The sequence below is a fragment of the Macrobrachium nipponense genome, chromosome 29 (genome assembly GCF_015104395.2).
Source record: "Macrobrachium nipponense isolate FS-2020 chromosome 29, ASM1510439v2, whole genome shotgun sequence".
NCBI lineage: Eukaryota > Metazoa > Arthropoda > Malacostraca > Decapoda > Palaemonidae > Macrobrachium > Macrobrachium nipponense.
In genome coordinates, this window is record NC_061092.1 from 47,954,562 (window position 1) to 47,976,067 (window position 21,506).

Genomic DNA, 21,506 nt, shown 5'->3' on the forward strand with positions numbered 1-21,506 from the left:
CCCACATCACTTAGGCTAAAGGAAAGGAAGTCCGCTCAGGCGGACGACCTTACAACCATAAAACAATCCATAAAAACTCAACCTACCCATTTCCTACAGGGTAGGATGAGTGCTACTTTCCAGCCCCAACAAAGTGTCTGCTGCGACGTAATGGTCCAAGCGCATAGCAGTTCTCGTATGTCGTCTTCACATCCCGCAGGTAGTTGAAGCGAACACCGAGTTGCTGCGCCAAAAGGTGGCACTCAGAATGTCATTGAGTGCCATGTTCTTTTGGAAAGCTACCGAGGTAGATATAGCTCTCACTTCATGTGCATTCACTTTCAACACGCTTAACATCACTGTCTTCGCAAGATGAATGCGCCTGTCTAATGGTGTCTCTCAAGAAGAATGCCAGAGCTTCTTCGACATCGGCAAATCTGGTCTTCTGACCGAACACCATAAGTTGCTCGAAGGACCTCGACATTCCTTCGTTCTTTGTAAATAAATCTTGAGAGCCCTGACAGGGCACAGGACTCTCTCTGGTTCGTGTCCAATGATTCCGCCATACCCTTAATCTCAAAAACTTTTGGGCCAAGGGTTAGACGGATTTTCATTTTTCGCTAGAAACGTAGGACTTAATGAGCAAACAGCATTATGTCCCCTAAAACCAATATGCTTGCTAAAGGCTTGAATTTCACTAACTCTCTTCGCCGTCGCCAGAGTCGTTAGGAAAATAGTTTTCTTAGTAAGATCCCTTAAAGAGGCGTTCTGAAGGGGTTCAAACCGATTTGACATTAGGAATTTAAGTACTACATCCAAATTCCATGATGGTAACTTAGGTTGAGGAATCTTTATAGTCTCGAAAGACCTTAAAAGATCGTGGATATCCTTATTATTTGCCAAATCAATTCCTCTATGTCTAAAGACTACAGATAACATACTTCTGTAGCCTTTGATTGTTGAGACTGCAAGCTTTAGGTCGTTTCTCAAGTAGAGCAAAAAGTCCGCTATTTGGCTCACAGAGGCCGTGGTAGAGGAAATGTGTGTTCTTCTGCACCAGCTCCTAAACGAAGCCCACTTCGATGATAGACTCCAAGCGTGGAAGCTCTTCTCGCATTGGCGATTGCTTTTGCAACCGGTCTAGAAAAACCCCTCGCTCTGACCAACTTTTGATAGGTCTGAATGCAGTCAGACTCAGAGCGGGGAGGTTTTCCGTGGTATCTCTCGAAGTGGGGCTGTTTGAGTAGATCTGTCCTCATGGGCAATGTCCTCGGGAAGTCCACTACATAGGTCATGACCTCTGTGAACCACTCCTTTGCTGGCCAGTAAAGGTAAGGAGCGATTAACGTCAATCTCGTCCCTTCTGACATTGCAAACTTTTTCATCACTTCTCCCAGAATCTTGAACGGGGGAAATGCGTAAAGATCCATCCCTGTCCAGTCCCAAAGAAGTGCATCTATTGCTACTGCTCCCGGGTCGAGCACGGGGGAGCAATACAACGGAAGCCTCTTTGTTCTCGCTGTCGCAAAGACGTCCACTAGAGGACGTCCCCATAACTTCCACAGCTCTCGACACACATCCTGATGCAGAGTCCACTCGGTCGGCAACAGTTGACCCTGCCGACTGAGGAGATCTGCCCGGACGTTCTCCACGCCTGCAACGAACCTCGTTAGAATCGTTACTTTCTGAGTTCTTGCCCATAACAAGATCTCTCTTGCTAGGTTGAACAATGATCGCGAGTGAGTCCCTCCTTGCTTTTTTATGTATGACAGAGCTGTGGTATTGTCTGAATTTATCTGCACTATCTTGTTTGAGACTTTTTCTTTGAAAAACTGAAGTGCCAGGTATATGGCCGCCAGTTCTTTGAGATTTATGTGCCAGAACACCTGTTCCCCTCTCCAGGTGCCTGACACTTCCTCCCTCCCTAGTGTAGCTCCCCAGCCGGTGGTGGACGCGTCGGAGAACAACACTAGGTCGGGGCTCTGAAGTTTGAGGGAAGTTCCTTCCGAAAGCTTTACAGGATCGAGCCACCACTTTAGGTGATCCTTTACCTCCTTTGGGATCCTCAAAATTGACTCCAAATTTTCTTTGTCCTTCCAATTCTCCTTCAGGAAAAACTGGAGCGGTCTGAGATGTAGTCTCCCCAAGGAAACAAACTTCTCCAGCGAGGAAATGGTGCCCAGCAGACTCATCCATTCCCTCACCGAGCATGATTCTTCCTTAAAAAAGAAGACTGATATTTTTTCTAATCCTTGCTGTTGCCGTCCCTGGGACGGAAAAGCTCGAAAAGCCACTGAATCCATCTGAATCCCCAGAATACAAACGATGGACTGTGTGGGGATCAGCTGCGACTTTTCGAAATTCACTAGAAGTCCCAGGGACTTTGCTAGAGTTAAGGTTGATTGAAGGTCCTTCAGACACCTTTCTTTCGACGATGCTCGAATTAGCCAGTCGTCTAGATATAGAGAGATCCTTATGTTTGCAAGATGAAGCCACCTCGCCACATTCTTCATTAGAATTGTGAAAATCATTGGTGCCGTACTCAGACCGAAGCAAAGAGCTCTGAATTGGAAAACTTTTCCTTCATGACAAAACGCAGATATTTCTTCGATCGGTGATGTATCGGGACGTGGAAATATGCGTCTTGCAGGTCCAGTGATACCATCCAGTCGTTTTGTCTTAAGGCCGCAAGCACTGACTGAGGTGTCTCCATCTTGAACGTCTGTCTCTCTATAAAAAGGTTTAGACTGCTCACATCTAAAACTGGCCGCCAGCCTCCCGACTGTTTCGGCACCAGGAATAACCTGTTGTAGAAACCAGGGGACTGAATGTCCTCGACTTGTTCTATTGCTTTCTTCTCGAGCATTTGTTCTATCAGATCGTACAAGATCTGTTGTTTTTCTCCATGGTACGAGGGTGATAGATCTATAGGTGTTGTGCACAATGGAGGAGGCTTCAGGAAAGGTATTTTGTATCCTCGCTCGATGACGTTGAGCGACCAGTTGTCTGCCTCTATCTTCTTCCAAGCTTCTGCAAATAAATGAAGCCTGGCACCTACTGGCGACTGAAGGACTTCCTCCTCATTTTTTACCTCTGGACTTAGACTGAGCTCTGCCTCTAGAGAGTCCTCTTCCTCTAGGAGAAGGTCTAGAGGATGCTCCACCTCGAAAGGGCTTTATTTTATTTCAGAAAACCTGGGTTTTCGTGGGTTGAAGTCGAAGGAAACCCAGCAAAAAAAAAAAAACCCCCACGGTTCTAGAAGATTGTGCTAATAGATCCTGAGTAGCTTTTTTGCCTGTAGACTTCCAGCTACATCTTTAATCATAGCCTGGGGGAAGAGATGGTCAGAAAGAGGGGCGAAAAGCAATTCTGCCTTCTGTGTTGGAGACACTGCTTTGGTAGTAAATTTACAGTAGATAGCTCTCTTTTTCAGGAGCCCTGCACAAAAATGTGAAGCCAATTCCTCTGAACCATCTGACGGCCTTATCCATACAAGCGAGAAACACTGGATAGCTCCCCCAAGCTAATTGAGTCTTGACTACGAGACTTAGTGTCAAGCAGCCCCAAACACCAGTCTAGAAATTAAATACTTCAATTGTCCGAAAAAGACCTTTCAGATGGTGGTCTATCTCCGCCGGTGTCCATGTTATTTTAGCTGACGAAAGAAGAGACCTTCTTGGTGCGTCAACCAGACTGGAAAAGTCACCTTGAGCCGATGCGGGAGCTCTTAACCCGACATCCTCACCTGTATCATACCAGATCCCAGCCTTGCCGCAAAGTCTTGAAGGAGGCTGGGCAAAGGAAAACTTTCCTTGAGCTTTTCTAGACTCCATCCAATCTTGCACCTTCTTAAAAGCTCTCTTAGTTGAAAGAGACTTTGTCATTTTAACAAATCCAGGAGTCTTATTTGTTTTTGACAACGAAAACTGAGAAGGAGGCGACCGAGGTGCTGCGGGTTGAAACTCTTCTCCAAATGAATCCCGAAGCAATCGAACCAAAACTTGATAATCGGATGAATCTGACACAGCAGGTTGATCCTCTTCCGTTTCCTCTGAAATATTACTTAATCCTTCCTCATCTATAGGAGTGGACCAAGGGGGACTCCCGAAGCTGGTGGTACAAGTCCTTTCACTCCGAGCTTTAATGAAGATCGTTGGTTAGACGTGCATGGAGCATTCTGAATATTAATATCTAAAGATTCAGATAAAGCGGTACCAATTTCTTGCTCATTCTCTCGATGGGAGTCCCTTCGAAAAGCCGATTGCAGTTGAGGTTCCATACTAATACCTTGCTGTGATACCTGATGGATATGCAACAAAGCGTCTGTTTGAACGTCTCGCTTGGCATCCGTCCGAGCGTCAAGCTTGGCGTCCAGCCGAGCGTCACGCTTGGCGTCCAGCCGAGCGTCACGTTTGACGTCCAGATGAGCGTCACGCTCGACGCTCAGCCGAGCGTCCCGCTTGGCGTCCAGGTGAGCGTCACGCTCGGCGTCCCTCCGAGCGCCACGCCTGGCGTCCAGGTGAGCGTCACGCTCGACGTCTGTCCGAGCGTACCGCTTGTCTAAACAGGCGTCCCTGTGAACACTCCGCTCCTTCCAAGCCGAACTAGGAGCGTCGAGCTTCTCAGACTGTATACGGCCTCGTTGCGTAATCATAGGATCGTCCGTTCTTGTATAAAGCGAGCCTCGAGAGTCTGGGCGAATCCTCGTAGGAAGTTTTTCATGCCCTTTCTCCAACTGCAGGTGAGACGTACGAAATCTAGAATGAGTACTCACAGGCGAAAGAGACGATCGGTCCACCCGTGCGGGAGACCTCTTAGATCTTTTAATCGGTAATCTATCATCTTTTCTTCTCGGACGAATTTCTGATTCTCTCTCAGCCAGCAACGAAGCAAGTTGTTGTTGCATCGACCTGATAACACTCTTTGTAGTAGAAGATTCTTTTTCAGGAGAAAAACTGATCCTATGAGAAGGCAAGGGGCGAGGGGAAGCCCTATCCCTTCTCACAGGACCCGTTCTTCTATTCTTAGAACGAATAGGCCGCTCCAAGGCGTCCTCGTCAGATGACATCATAATTCTCCTTTGAGGAGTCCATGCAGCAAAACTCTCCGGTGAAGACCGCAAACCCACAGGCGAAAAAGGACGTGAAGCGTCTTCTTCACTGCGATCGAAGACTCTGGCCGCTTGTGCGACACCTTGAGTTTTCGATCTTTTTTGCGGTGGAGAGTAATCCAAGTCTCGAGGCGAAGCCCGTAACGAAGAAGCAGCGCAAAGAGACTCTGCGCCCTCCTCTGAGAGACTACTGACGATAGCCGCCTGTGCGACATTTAACGTCATAGCTCTTTTCAGAGGACGTGAGCGTCTTCTCATGCTCCAACTCCTGTTAGGGGAGGACGCCTCCGAGGACGAAAAGCACTCGCGGAGGATACGCGCACTCGCACACTCTTTGGCAGCCTGGGGATCGTCTACAGGTTCTGCCGAAGGGACGCCAGATCGGTGGGGGTTCCCCGTAACCCTCCTGCGGCTTTCGACATGTCCGTCTTCCTGGGCTTGGAAGTTCGACAGAGGTCCAGGCCTAGAGGCATTATAGGGCCGATCTGACGCCCCCTCCACAACACTGGGGGCACTTTCACTGCACCTTTGTTCACTAATAATGCTTTTACCCTCCAAAGCGAGCACTTTAGATCCTAGGTTTCGTATTGATTCCAGAATCGTAGAAAGGGCATTGTCTTCCACTGATTTTTCAGGGCCCGAAGGCACAACATTTTCAGGGCCCGAAGGCACAACAGATTTAGGTGTACCAACTACTGAATGTATAGTAGGAGAAACCTTACTACCCTTACTTCTACTGACTGATACACTCCTGGAGGAAGATCTCCGTATCCTATCACGCTCCAATTTCCGCACATAGGATTCATAAACCTTCCAACCCGAATCAGACAGACATTCACACTCCTTACAACGGTCATTTATAACACACGTATGTTCTCTACAATTATTACATATTGTGTGTGGGTCTACCGAACCTTTCGGTAGCCTCACCTTACAACCTTTCATACAACACACTCTGGTGCTAGATAAACTAGTCCCAGACATCTTAGTTAAAGGAAAAAACCAAACCAAATTCAAATCCAATCCACTATCAGCGTAAGCCTAGTCACAATCCACGTTCGATAACCAAAAAACAAACAGGATACTCAAGTAACAGAGAAGTTTCGAAAATCCTAGACGGAGGTGTTGAAAACAGTTGTTATCAACACCGGCGACAGAAAAAATCTGAATAGAAAATGGGAATGGTTCCTGACACCCGCCTCCCAGCGGCGGGAATGGGTACTAAACCACCTGGCCGACCACTGCGTGAGCCGGGAGTTTTGAAATTCTGTCGGACTTCGGAGAAATACAGCTATATATATATCTGCTGGGTAAGTTTCATGAACAAATTATAATTTTATTAAAGATAATATTCAATAAATTATCCTAGAAATAAAAAGTGGTACAGAAAATTAATATTATGCCAGCCTAGAAGGATTTTAAATTCCTATACTAATGACAAAAGTATTGGGTGGTATCGGCCAGAAATTCACCAATACCGATACTTGGGCACATCCCTAGTTCTCGCATCCTTAGCTTCGCTTCAAAAAAAAAAAAAAAAAGCAAAAAAAAAAAAGACTTGACAACACTGAGTATGTCTTAAACATGAAGTCCCTATCAACTAGAAGACAACACGTTTAGACAGAGGAAGAGACAGGTTCTGGGAGGAACTCTTCTCTTCATGCTGACAGCAGAGTTATCAGGCTAAGTCTTCCAACCTCACTCCAATTCGGGGTGAACGACTGGTAATTGAACACTTTATGAATTTGAAAAAAGAATATGGAAAACAAAACCATGGTGTTTGTCTGAAAAATAATTTTAAATCATTGCAGTGGACTATGGATCAACTGCAACGAAGCAGAAGACTTACAGACTTCTGGTACCGTTGGTAAACAGAAATAGATAATGAGTCTAATGAGACATCTCTGTCCGATGATTCTCACAATGGCAACTGTGGAACACAAAATATCACCCATAAGCGAGAATCCTGAGCCAACCACAAATTTAAGTCCGTGATGGCCAGGCAGAGATCTGAATTAGAAGTTAACCCTCAACAGAGGAGAAACAAAACTACGACGAACAAAAACTCAGTGAGAAGGCAGTACATACTCTGCTTCTCACTTGACTCCTTAGGCTGAGATTTGCCTAGTAGCACATTCCGCCTTGGAATGTATTCGTCTTATAGAGCTATTGAGTGTACGACAGATACCCTAGAGCACCTACATGTTAACCGAAACAAGAGGGAAAGAAAACCCCCTTGTTCGCTGATAATGCCAACCCTGTGGTGTTGTTGCCAAAACAATACACTAGTCGTATTAAAATCCGAAACTCTTGGAAGGCCAGAAAGGCTGTCCTGAGTTTCAGGAAATTAAGAGATAGTACTATTTGTCTCGGTCACACACCAGAAGAATTAACTTACAGGTATACACTTGTACTTGGACAGTACAAATGATAACAGACGTATGTCGCGAGGAGAATACACAACCATGTATATTCGTAGGCTCCTGTCAACCAAGTGTCAGCCTAATTCTTATTCACTTCAAAGAGAAAAAGAATAAGGACTAAACAGACCTCATTCATTATCTAATGAAGAGAGCGAAGGTGGAGCTATCCCGAAGTGAAGCTCCTATGGCGATAACAAGACACCGAGGACAACTAGTTCATGCTGAACTGGTTGTTCCCCAAAATGGGAACACTGGAGAGATACGAAGATCAAACCAGGAACACAGTCTCTCGCACCTGAACTCTGGGGAGTGTAATCCGTAGAGTTCCTCTATTCCTTTGTTCCGCCCAGTGTAGCCCAGGAAGTAGAGGGAAAAGAGAGGAAGAATGTTCTTGGCCTCTCTTCTCGGAGCTAGCAGGAGCAGGTGATAACTCACACCATCATCAACTTGTGGTGATGATAGCAAACCACAGACTTAGGAAAACTTATTCGCTTGACCGAAAAAGATGCTTCCTGAAAGGAGAGCAGAGGTTTTCACCCACCAAACAAAGCATTCTCTACCTACAACTGGTTTGATCATGGGAATGCAAGAGAGTCAAATAGAGTTGACTGCACCAAACTTTGCGAGAACTTGCCACCTCTCGCCACGTGTCTATCTTAGTGATCGAAACTTCCCGTTCGAATGGTGGCTAATGAAAGATCCTGTAGTGTTGAAGAAGATGAACGAGGAGACTGTGTTGTCGGGCATCCAACAGGCAGCGCCAGACGTCCAACAGCTGGTGCCAGGTGAGGCATGGAAGAGATTCGAGCAGCTAAGCGCTAATACCTGGTGCTCATCAGGAGAATCGGTACTATGTATTCTGATGAGCGTCTACGACAAAAGTATTTGAGAAGGCTCAAATATATAAATGCAGGAGCAGAATTCTAATTCACTTCCTCTTCAGCAGATGACAAGACTACCTCTACCTTTAACAGCATTGTGAACGCGAGCGAGTCGACACACCTGGCTGAGAAAACCTGGGAGAGGACTGGCTACTGAAAGCAAAAGGTCGCTTACGATACTTCCAACATCTAGGCGCTAATTAGGTAAAATAAGTAACCTTCCTTTAATATGATGCTTATTGAGCACCACTCAAAACACCTTTCAGCAGCATTCAGTTGAAACTTAATAAAGTACAGTGGTACCTCAAGATACGAAATTAATCTGTTCTGAGGCGGCCTTCGTATCATGAGCTTATCGTATCTTGGACCGCATTTTACATGTAAAATGGCTAATCCGTTCCAAGCCCTCCAAAAAACACCCAGTAAATTTCATAATAAAGCGAAACTGACCTATAAAATGATATTGTTATGATACAATAAAGTTTTGTACATACTTACCCGGCAGATATATACTTAGCTATAGTCTCTGACATCCCCGACAGAAATTCAAATTTCGCAGCACACGCTACAGGTAGGTCAGGTGATCTACCCTCCCGCCGCTGGGTGGGGGGACTAGGAACCATTCCCGTTTTCTAATCAGATTTTCTCTTCCACCTGTCTCCTGAGGGGAGGCTAGGCGGGCCATTAATTGTATATATCTGCCGGGTAAGTAGTATGTACAAAACTTTATTGTATCATAACAATATCATTTTTGTACATGCAACTTCCCCGGCAGATATATAGTATTCTGCTTTACCTCGTGACCCATTCTGGCTTTGTTTCTCGTCTAACAAGCATCTTCGCGCTTATAGTCAACATCACCGCATGTGTTTGTTCTATTCTCCGCGCTTGTAGTCAACATCACCGCATGTGTTTGTTCTATTCTCCGCGCTTGTAGTCAACATCACCGCATGTGTTTGTTCTATTCTCCGCGCTTGTAGTCAACATCACCGCATGTGTTTGTTCTATTATGTGCTTATTTTGGTAAAACTAATTGCAAAGTAGCCCTCATGGGACCAAAGAAAGCAGCAAGTGCCACCCTTTCGGTAAAAAAAAAAAGCTAGGAACATGATATAATTTAAGAAAGAACTTGTAGCGAAGTATGAAAGTGGTGCATGTGTAGCTGATCTTGCTAGGAAGTATGGTAAGACGGTGTCAATGATCAGCTCTATCCTAGCAAAGAAACATGAAATCAAGGCACCTGATATTGCAAAAGGGGTCACGTCATTATCGAAACAGAGATCGCAACTAGTGAAGATGTAGAGAAACTGTTGTTGGTGTGGATCAATGAAAAACAGTTAGTGGGGGATAGTGTGTCTGAAGCAATCATTTGTGAGAAAGCTACGATGTTGCATGCTGATCTAAACAAGAAAATGCCAACAACAAGTGCTGCTCTTAGTGATTTCAAGGCCAGCAGAGAATGGTTCCAAAAATTCAGAAAAAATATGCGCATTCATAGCGTCATACAGCATGGGGAGGCTGAAGTTTCAACAAATGTGCCACCAAAGAATTTGTTCAGGAATTCAAGGAATATCTTGAGGCTGAAGGATTCCTCCCTCAACAGGTCTTCAATTATGATGAGATAGGCCTGTTCTGGAAAAAAAATGCCAAAACGGACCTACATCATGCAGGATGAAAATTCATTGCCTGGGCACAAGCCTATAAAGAATAGGCTAACACTCTTGGTCTGAGGGGATTTCAAAGTGGATGCCCACAGGGAAGTGCTAACCAGTGGGGAGCTGCAAGACCTTCAGCAGGAACAGCAACAGACGGCAGATGAGGAATCTGAGGAAGAGAAGGAAGGGGATACTGCCTACTTCAGTGATTAAAGAAATATTTTCTAAGTGGGGTGATCTAAAAACATTTTGTTGAGACATCATCCTAACAAAGACGTTGCAATCTGTGTCTCTAACATGTTTAATGACAACACTTTGTATCATTTTAGGCAAATATTGAAGAGATGTCAGAAACAAATATGTCTGGACAGTTTTTTTATTCAACAGGGGTCTCCAGTGACTCAAGCTGGTCCTAGTGCCAGTAAAAAACGAAGTAGGGAAGAAACCTCAGATAGTGCCACTAGAAAATGTAGAGAAGTAACCCCAGAAAGATCCATGATGCCTGAAGTCCTTCTGGAAAAAGATTCCCCTACCAAACACTAACCTCTCCTCCCTCTCACCTCCTCTCCATCTTCCATACGCTAATAAGAATCTTCCATAAATGTACTTAAGAGTGATTTTAAATGTTCATTATTCATTTAGGTAAAACTTCAGAAGCATGCTGCACTGGATATTAAACAAAATAATCACCTAAATGGAAAGCATGTGAAAAGCTATATAAAAAGTATAATCATTATATGAGAGATTGAACAAGGTGGAATTAAATGAGCTTGTTAAGTTTTTACCTCAAATTTTTCCTAAGTCGGGAGAGATGTTTCCTCTACGGTAATGTTTACGTACTTTTAATGAGCCGTGTAACTACTAAAATCTGCGGAGGAACGAGTACACTATGACATCTTGCACGTTTGGCCAGTCACAGTTTCATTTTTTGAAACCTCAGAAACGTTGGCCAATGGCACGGGTGTCCAAAAATTTTCTCGGTACAAGAATACATTATCCTACCAATGCTATTTCAGTTCCTTCTTAGATATGGAGCCGGTAGCCAGCACTTCTGAGCAACATTTGTGGGATAGTACATATTCCAGATCCTGTTAACACCCTTAAGGGGGGGGGGGGGGGGGGGTTGCAAGGGGGGCAAAGCACCCTCCTAGGCCTAGGTAGGGGTATGGCACCCTAGGTTAGGTTAGGAGGTTTGTTAGGTTGGGTAGTGCCTTGCAAATCACTTTTTCCTGCTCCCCCCACCCGTAAACCCTGGTTCCCACTGGGGTCCCCGATGATTGTATAGTAGTAGGTTTGGGGTTAGATTACGTACGTAAGAATAAGTGATAGTTTCTTGTTTGTAAAGTGTTTCCTCATGTTTCTATGCATCATTCTGCAACACCAATCTGGTGGTTTCTTGCTGTTTTTTTGTTGTTAAATCTTAAAAAAAACTGGTGTGGCATGCTTCTGAAGTTTTACCCTCATTTCATTATTCATTTATATTTATTTTTCATTGTTTTCTTAATATAAAAATGATATTGTTATGATACAATAAAGTTTTGTGCATACTTACCTGGCAGGTATATATATAGCTTATCCTCTTGACGCACTGGCAGAATTTCAAAACTCGCGGCTACCGCTAGTACACTGGTAGTTCAGGTGATGGCCACCCCGTTCCCGTGGCGCTGGTACTTGGAACCATTCCCGTTTTCCTCAGATTTTCTCTGAACCCTGTCTCCTGAGGGGAGGAGGGTGGGAATTTAATTATATATACCTGCCAGGTAAGTATGCATAAAACTTTATTGTATCATAACAATATCATTTTTATGCATGACACTTACCTGGCAGGTATATATATAGCTGATTGACACATTTGGAGGTGGGTCACAGACAGCAACATCATCATAATTCAAAAATTAACTAAATTTTTAAAATTATTTATTAAGTTCCTTACCTGCTAAGGTAGCTGACTTCGTAGGTCCTGCCTCTTAGCCTGCTAAACCTTAGTAGCTCTCAACTAGGATGTGACCTGTTTGTTGAGAAAGCTAACAACAAGGGTCTGACAACTGGACATGACCAATCTGCTGACAGAGAACCCTAGCCCTCATTTACCACGGGCATTCATGCTAGGAAAGTTAGTCACCTGAACCACACACACATACAATAATAAACACTACACCAAAAACTGAGCTGGTATTAACCTTCTCAGACAACCATAAAAAACACTATAACCTAATTAAAATAAAAACCTAGCATGTTATTAGGTTATGGGGTGGAAAACTCCTTTGCCCAGTACTGTACCTGAGGATACATACGGGCCTAACGTTTGACAATTATCAAAAGTTGTCTTCACGTCTCTAAGGTAATGAGAGGCAAACACAGAGTTTGTCCTCCAAAACGTCGAATCTATAATGTCCTTGAGGGCTAAATTTTTTCCTGAATGCTAAGGACGTAGCTACTGCTCTCACCTCATGAGCTTTAACCTTAATCAAGCCGAAGCATTCTTCCTGACAAAGTAAATGAGCTTCTTTAATGACTTCTCTTACAAAGAAAGCCATCGCGTTTTTAGACATAGGTCTAGTAGGATCTTTAACAGAGCACCACAGAGAACATGAAGTCCCCCTAATGCTTCTTGTTCTTTCTACGTAAAACCGTAAGGCTCTTACTGGGCAAAGAACCCTTTCTTGTTCTTGACCTACTAGATCAGCCAGTCCTTCAATCTCAAATGATCTTGGCCACGGATGCGAAGGATTCTCATTCTTTGCTAAGAACTCCTGTTGAAAAGAACAAACTGCTTTGTTGTGCTTCCAACCTACTTGCTTGTCAATAGCTTGCAGCTCGCTAATCCTTTTAGCTGTAGCTAAGGCTACTAAGAAAATAGTCTTCTTCGTTAGCTCTCGCAAAAGACGAGCTGCCCATAGGTTCAAACCTATCCGTCTCCAAGAACTTGAGAACGACATCCAATTCCCAAGAAGGAGTTCTGCAAAGTCGATCCTTCTTTGTATTAAAAGATCTGAGAAGATCTCTAAGATCTGCGTCGTTGGACAGATCTAAACCTCTGTGTCTAAACACTGCAGACAACATACACTTATAACCTTTAATTGTCTGATTAGCCAAACCCAGTTCCTTCTTCAGGTATAGAAGGACATCTGCAATTGTGTCACAGAGGTACTGGATGAAGAAATCTTCCGATTCTTACACCATTTACGGAAGTTCTCCCACTTCGACTGGTACACTTTGATAGTTGATGGCCTTCGTGCTCTTGCAACTGCCTTCGCTTGGCTTCTCTAGAAAACCCCCTCGCTCTGACAAGTCTTTCGTATGTCTGAACGCAGTCAGACCCAGAGCGAGGGTGTTCTTGTGGAACCTGTCGAAGTGGGGTTGTTTGAGAAGATCTACTCTCGTAGACTTCTCGGAGAATCCACTGTCCATTCCAGTACCTCTGTGAACACGTTTGTGCCGGCCAGTATGGGGCTATCAGAGTCAGCCTTGTTCCTCGACTTTCTCTGAATTTTTTCATTACCCTTCCTAAAATCTTGAACGGGGGGGAAAGAAAAGCATACGCATCTAGACCGTCCAATCTAGTAGGAAGGCATCGACTGCGACTGCAGAGGTCCGGGATTGGAGAACAATAGTTCGGTAACCTCTTCGTCGCTGCGGTAGCGAAAAGATCCACTACTGGTGTGTTCCCCAGAGCTTCCACTAGTCTCTGGCATACTTGAAGATGCAACATCCACTCCGTGGAAAGCACTTGTCCGTCCCTGCTCAACAGATCCGCTCTGACGTTCTTCTCTCCTTGAATGAACCTGGTGAGCAGGGTGACGTTTTCTCTCTGCGACCACAGAAGAATCTCCTTCGCCAAGTTGCAAAGGGACAACGAGTGGGTTCCTCCTTGTTTTCGTATATATGCCAGAGCTGTGGTATTGTCCGCGTTGATCTGCACCACTTTGCCGCTGATCCACGGTCTGAACGCTTTCAGAGCCAAGAAGATCGCCATCAGTTCCTTCCTGTTTATGTGCCATGCCTTTTCTTCCTCGTTCCAAAGGCCTGACTCCTCCCGAGGGCCCAGCGTCGCTCCCCAGCCTGCGTCTGACGCGTCGGAAAATAATATCCGGTCTGGGTTCCTCTGCTGGAGTGACGTACCCTCTGACAACCTCCCCGGAACTAGCCACCATTTTAATTCCTCCTTTATCTTTGAAGGAATTGGAAACCGGAAGGAATCTGGTTGCGATCTTCTTGGCCAGACTTCGTTCAGAAAGAACTGTAAGGGCCTCATGTGAAGTCTCCCTAGTGAAATGAACCGCTCTAACGAAGAGAGTGTCCCCAGCAGGCTCATCCACTCTCTCGCCGAGCATTGGTCTTTCAATAGGAATTCTTGCACTTTCCGCAGGCACATGGTCTGCCTTTCGGGTGACGGAAAAGCCCGAAAAGTCACTGAGGATATCAGAATCCCCAATCAAACTAGCTCCTGAGAGGGGATCAACCATGACTTTTTCAGGTTTTACCATCAGACTCCAAGTTGCTGAGTTAACTCCAATGTGATGTTCGTGTCCTCCAGACATTGCTGTTTTGATTGTGCTCTTATGAGCCAATCATCGAGGTAGAGAGAGACTCGGACTCCTAACAAATGAAGCCACTTCGCCACATTCGACATCATTCTTTTAAAAATTTGAGGAGCCGTGCACAGACCGAAGCAAAGGGCTTTGAATTGATAAATCCTGTCCTGGATCACGAATCTCAAATATTTCCTGGACCTTGGGTGAATCGGAATATGGAAGTACGCATCCTGAAGGTCCAGTGTTACCATCCAGTCCCCTGGTCGTACCGCTGCCAGTACTGAATCGTTCGTCTCCATCGTAAACTTGGTCTTTTCTACGAACAAGTTTAGCTGACTTACGTCCAGTACTGGCCTCCAACCTCCTGATGACTTCGGTACCAGAAACAGACGGTTGTAAAAACCTGGGGATTCGTGATCCAGAACCGGTTCTATGGCCCCCTTTTCTAACATGCTGACAACTTGATGCCAAAGAGCCTCTCTCTTCTCTAAATCGATGTAATGAGCCCCTAGGGCTCTCGGAGCTGTAGCGAGAGGTGGTTTCTTGAGAAAGGGGATCTTGTATCCTTCCTTCGCTACCTTTACAGACCAAGGATCCGCTCCTTTGCTTTGCCAGACTTCCCAGAAGTCTAAAAGTCTGGCCCCCACACAAGTCTGGAGGACTTCTGACTCATTGCTTGGTTGAGGTTTTCGAACCTCTTTTGGCTGGAACTCTTTTCCATCTAAATGCTGGTCGGGGAAAAAGTCCTACCCCCGAAAGGGCTGCTGTGATGTCTTTGTATCCTTCGGAGTCTTCTTCATTACATTGGAAGGTAAAAACTTCCTTACAGAAGACGAAAGAAGATCCTGAGTAGCCTTCTGAGTGAGGGAGAGCGAGATGTCCTTAATGATATCCTGAGGGAAGAGCTGTCCTGAAAGCGGAGAGAACATCAACTCCAACTTTTGCGCGTTCGAGACTCCTTTAGCAGCGAACGAGCACAAAAGATGTCTTTTCTTCAAAACGCCTGCTGTAAAAAGTGAAGCCAATTCATTAGCTCCATCTCTCAAGGCTTTATCCATACAGGACATGATACTTCTCGGGCAACTCGGATTCTGACGAATCTTCCATCTCCGAAGTCCGAGCCAGGGCCCCCAACGACCAGTCAAGAAAATTAAACACCTCAAAAGTCCGATAGATACCTTTGAGTAAATGGTCGAACTCTGACGAAGTCCACCACACTTTGGCTGAATGTAAAGCATGTCTACGGGAGCTGTCCACTATGTTGGAAAAGTCTCCCTGGGAGGAGGCAAGAACTCCCAGGCCAAGACTTTCCCCCGTAGCATACCAAACACCAGACTTAGAAGCCAACTTGGCCGGAGGAAAGGCAAAAGAAGTCTTCCCCGACTCTCTCTTCTCCTTCAACCACTCATTTACGCGTTGAAGGGCTTTCTTGGCCGAAATAGACAAAGTCATTTTCAAAAAAGACGATTTCTTGGCTGTCTTCGTCTTCGAAAATTGAGACAAAGGCGATGGCGGGCCTGAAGGTTGAAAATCTCCTTCAAACAAAGAAAGAAGGCACTCTGTTAGTCTCTTGTAGTCCGAAGAAGGAGCTTCCACATTCTTGTCCTCTTCCGCACTCTCCACAAATTCTTCCTCCTGCGAAGAAATATCTTGAAAACCAAGATCCTGATGACTCTCCAAAGCGGACTCCTTATGCAGAGCCTGCTTAGAGAGTGAATGCGGCGCTGTCTCCTTGTAAAACTCCTCTCTTCCTTGTCGAGAAAAAGTTTCGACTTGCTGCCGCCTGCGTCCTGCGTCCTCCTGAACGTATGCGTCCACCATGCGTCCATCACTCTTCCTCTTGCGTCCTGCACTGCTTCGTCCTTCTTAAGGGATGCACTGCGTCCTGGCTTGCGTTGCACGTCCTGCGTCCTCTTGGAGGACTTAACCGGGAGAGACGAGTCCTTACGTCTAACCGAAGGTTGTTCGGGCTTCTCCCATGATTGTACAATCACTGCTAATCTCTCCTGCATGTCCCGCAAAATTTCCTTCGTCTCCGCTTCCTTACGAGACTCCTGATGATGAGGAGATCGAGGACGCACCGGGCTAACACGGAGAGGCGAGCGAACCTGCGGTCTACGCAGAGGAGTTCCTCTAAGCGGAGAAACACCTCTCACCGCACCGCTAGTAACTTCCAACTGACGAGAAATCCTCTTCCTTTTGATAGGGATAATTTCTTCATCCTCCGATGAAAAAATCTCAGGGCTACTCCACCCTTCTTGGTCAACAGCCCTTTCATCCTGTGATGAGGACGGAAAGTATGACCTCTTGAGAGGACGCGATACTTCCGCGAAACGCCTACTCCTTCCTGACGCCGAACTATCCGAAGAATAACGGCACTTCCCAGTATCGCCTTTTCCATGGCGTACTGCTGCAGCCTGGGAAGCAACAGGACTGCCTGAAGGGACGACTGATCGCGAGTAAACCCCTCTCGCCTCCCTTCGACTGTCGACATGCCTTCTCCCTTGGGTCTGGGAGCTTGACAGAGGTCTCGGTCTAGGAGCACGAGAGGGACGATCAGGCGCCCCCTCCACAACACTGTCACCGAACACTTCCACTTTGTCTGTTAATCGTTTAATTTGATCTCCCATGGACGCAAGGGCAGCGAACACTTTCACGATTTGTGGATCAGTAGTATCCTCAGATACAGCAACGGGCGCAGGAGAAACCTGAGGGGAAGGTGCTACGTCTACATGTGAATGAGCTGGAGAAGACACATGCAAAGATTCATTCAAAGGCTTACTCGAAGATCCCGATCTCTCACTCCTAGAGACAGATCTTCTAACCCGATCTTTTTCTAATCTCTCAACATACTTCATAAGAGCCTTCCACTCTTTCTCATTCAGACACTGACATTCATTGCACCTATTGTCCCACGTACATACAAACTCCCGACACTTCTTACAAATAGTATGTGGATCTACCGATGATTTCGGCAGTCTCACCTTACACCCTTCTTTCACACAAACTCTAAACATACTTCCTGAATCAGACATACTAAATCAAAATCCAAACAAAATGCGATTGCCACGCTAACTTCGTGAATACGATACCAATATCCAAAAAGTCAGTCAACGAGCAGGAAATTCTAACAGAGAACCAACAACGATGTTGCCGGTTCGGCTGGCAGAGAAAATCTGAGGAAAACGGGAATAGTTCCAAGTACCAGCGCCACGGGAACGGGGTGGCCATCACCTGAACTACCAGTGTACTAGCGGTTGCCGCGAGTTTTGAAATTCTGCCAGTGCGTCAAGAGGATAAGCTATATATATACCTGCCAGGTAAGTGTCATGCATAAAACTGTTTATTCCCTGTAAAATGTATTGTTTGCTAATATTTTTGTGGGTTTTTATACGTTTCGGTTTTCGTGGGAGGTTCCGAAACGAATTATGTACGAAAACTGACGTACCACTATAGGTTGTTACCAAAGTTCTAATGCCCCTGGTGACATTTTATTCAACTGCTCCCCTTATGAAAAAGATTTTCAAGCCAGGGCATAAAATAGACTAAGGCTGTGAGATGGGCTGTTGCCCCCAATTAATATGGAAAAATTAGAACATGATAGCTGGAAGATAAACTATCACTGCCAATGGCAAAGGTGTTATGGCAAAGATGCATGACATCTATTTTTTGGACAGTCACCATGGAAAAGTAGTACCCATTACATGTGTACAGTACAACCAAAAACAATTAAGATAACGATGGTTCAGAATTACCTTCATCACGAGAGATACTGTAATACACTGAAGAAGAATCTCCTGTTCAACCTTTTCCTCTGGGGAAACAAATAGTACAGTGAGCTTAAATCCTTAGAGAGGAGAGTCTTTCATTACCATCTATTTCTGGGCAAGCCAGCTGCTTGCGATGCATTCACAAAAGATAATAAAATTTACTAATGAGAATATTGTTTTTAGCATACGTTCAACTACAGGTAGGTCACGGTTATCAGCAGGGGTTCCGCTCTGGAAGGGGGGGTTTGCTGATATGCGAAAACTGCCATTAACTGAAACAACGGTTTATGGTGCCATGCTTTGGTTAATGGTGCCTCTATTAGGTATGTTATGGCGCCATAACTCTATTATCGGCCCCTTATGGCACAGATAAACGAAACTTGGTCCATTACAGCGTCTTATAAATCGCCAATTTTATACGAAGCTCCTGATTGGTTGTTGATAAGCCAATCACAGGACTAGAAACTCTCAGTCTCGCTCGAGAGTTCACATAGGCAGAATGTATGTTTCTACCTCTCTTTCAAAAATTATAACTTTCATTACACCTCAGTTTTATCTGCAGAAAAGGAATGTTTCTGAATTTCATCACTAAACGTCTTCAAGCCAATGATTTAAGGATAATAATGATATAAGCATTATGTACTTCAGTAAACTTAATGCTAAAATATTTATGGTGAAATAAACAAGAAATTCTTAATATAAAAAATATTCTTTCATTCCTTACATGAGATCCCAGCGCATTCATCATTTATCATCTTTTGTTTCATACAGTTTCGAACTTAAAATGTGATGGAAGACATTGCTACCAAAAAAAATTATAGATAGGGATATATGAAAATAACAAGAAAAAGATTAAGATTATTAATATCTCTCCTTTATCTTTGTACAGTCAGGTGCTGCTCACCTGATCACTCGATGATGTCATCATGATGATCACAACGCCTCAACAGAAGTCTTATGGGGGGAAAAAGAATATTAAGACTTAATTGACAGAACTAAGGAACCTCCATAACTAGGCTATAATATTGATAATTAAAAGACACAGTAGTGTTAAAAATATATTTTTGTACAATGCTAAAAATTACTAGGAGAGACTGAAGAGAGATACGGAGCAGTATCTGAAAGTCTCCCCTAGTAATTTTTAGCACTGTACAAAAATATATTTACAACACTACTGTGGCTTTTAAATGTCAAGACTTAATTATTGTCACTATCATTATCACCATCACCCTTTCAAATCCTACTATAGAGGAAATCTCTATGAAAAAAATAATTACTAAGATATCGATACCTTATGGAGAAAATTAATTTATCCCATTGATTTTTCTTTCCTTCAATCAGTCGTCCTATATCCCTCTCATTATTCCTTTTTACTATATATTATGACTTTCTTCATAATTCATATATATCATTATAATCCTTAAATCACTGGCTTGAAGATGTTTAATGTTGAAATTCAGAAACATGATATTGTAATGATACAATTAAGTTTGTTCATACTTACCTGGCAGATATATATATAGCTGTATTTTTCCGAATCCGACAGAAATTTAAACACTTACGACACACGCAGTGGGAGTCAGGTGGTTAGTACCCATTCCCGCCGCTGGGAGGCGGGTATCAGGAATCATTCCCATTTTCTATTCATAATTTTTATTTCCACTGTCTCCTGAGGGGAGGTGGGTGGGTACTTGATTATATATATCTGCCAGGTAAGTATGAACAAACTTAATTGTATCATTACAATATCATTTTGTTCATGAAACTTACCTGTCAGATATATATATAGCTGAATCCCACCTTTGGTGGTGGGAGTAGACAGAATAGAAGATTTTAGGAAACATATATATGCAGATAATTGATATCTTGATTCCTTACCTGTTAGCATAGCTGACTTCGTGGTTACTGCCGCGTAAGTCTGCTTGTTGCTACTAGAGTTGCCAGCGAGAGAGACCTATATAGCTGGTGCACTCCAGATGATCTGTCAACAGGGGCGAGACCACGACGTGACTAGACCATATTGACCATACCATGTGGGCTAAGAAGTAAAATAAATATATATATAAAAATATATATCACCACCTGACCCACCTAGCCAAAGTTAAGGTGTGTTAACTAAGGCTTAAGAGTTAAGAAGTCACCGTTGTCGGCGACTCAACTACTAAATTAAGAGCTCTTCCTAACCATTTTCTACAGGATAGGATGAGTGGTACTTCTTGCCCCCAAGATTGTGTCTGCAGACACGTATGGCCCTAGCGAGCAGCAGATCTCATATGCCATCTTCACATCTCGCAGGGAGTGTGAATTGAACACAGAGTTGCTTCGCTAAAACATGGTACTCAGGATGTTGCTGAGTGCCATGCTCTGTTGAAATGCTTCCGAGGCCGCGCCCTCACCTCGTGAGCATTCAAATCAAAAGATTTCAAATCTTTGTGCAAACACAAAGAAGGAGCTTTTTTGAAAGACCTCCTTAACAATAAAGCCAGGGTGTTCTTCGATATGGGCAAGTCTGGTCTTTTCGGAACACTGCAGATTGTCCGTACGACTTCGACTTTCTTGAGTTTTATGTAGATAAAACTTGAGAGACCTGACAGGGCACAGGACTCTCTCTGGCTCCTGCCCACTAACTTGTGCCATCCTTGCTTCCAAGCTCCTGGCCCAAGGACAAAACGGGTTTCCATTCTTAGGCCATAACGAAAAGCTTAGAGAGCACACCGCCTTGTGTTCTCTAAAGCCAAAACTTGTGACGATGGCTTAAAATCTCACTAACCCTCTTTGTCGTATCTAGGGTGTTAGAAAAATGCCTTCCTGATCACATGCAAGAAGTTAACAGGTAGGAGATGTTCGAATACTTTGACATCAAGAACTTCAGACTATGTCTAAGTTCCATATTGAAAGCTTCGATCTGGACATGCACAGTCAGTCCGTCTGTACTAACGTCAGGTGACCGACCAGTTGACCAGTCAGACGAATCAAGGACAGCAAGGCTGTACCCTGAAGACCATAAGGCACTAGTATTCTTCGCTGAAGGATGAGTGTTTGGACTGCCTGGGCGATTCAAGCTAAGCAAACCTTGGGGGGTGTATCAACGCAACCCAACGTCGTTAGCGAATCAACTCCTGAGCCACTCCTGACTCGAGCTTCTGGTGCCAG

The 21,506-nt window shown here is 44.5% G+C and overlaps 1 protein-coding gene across 3 annotated transcripts in view; it reads right to left on the reverse strand.

Annotated features, from left to right (window-relative positions):
• The window catches only part of LOC135206267 (FUN14 domain-containing protein 1-like), a 116,653-nt gene that overhangs the window by 88,810 nt on the left and 6,337 nt on the right, over window positions 1–21,506 (reverse strand). Inside the window, exon 2 of one of the 3 annotated variants that reach the window (XM_064237685.1) lies at window positions 19,258–19,307. The exons of 1 other annotated variant lie outside the window; for it this stretch is intronic. The gene's annotated coding sequence lies outside the window, so the exon portion shown is untranslated. Of the gene's footprint in view, window positions 1–18,338; window positions 18,398–19,257; window positions 19,308–21,506 lie in introns of those variants that run through there. One more of the 3 variants, XM_064237686.1, reaches the window with a different exon arrangement.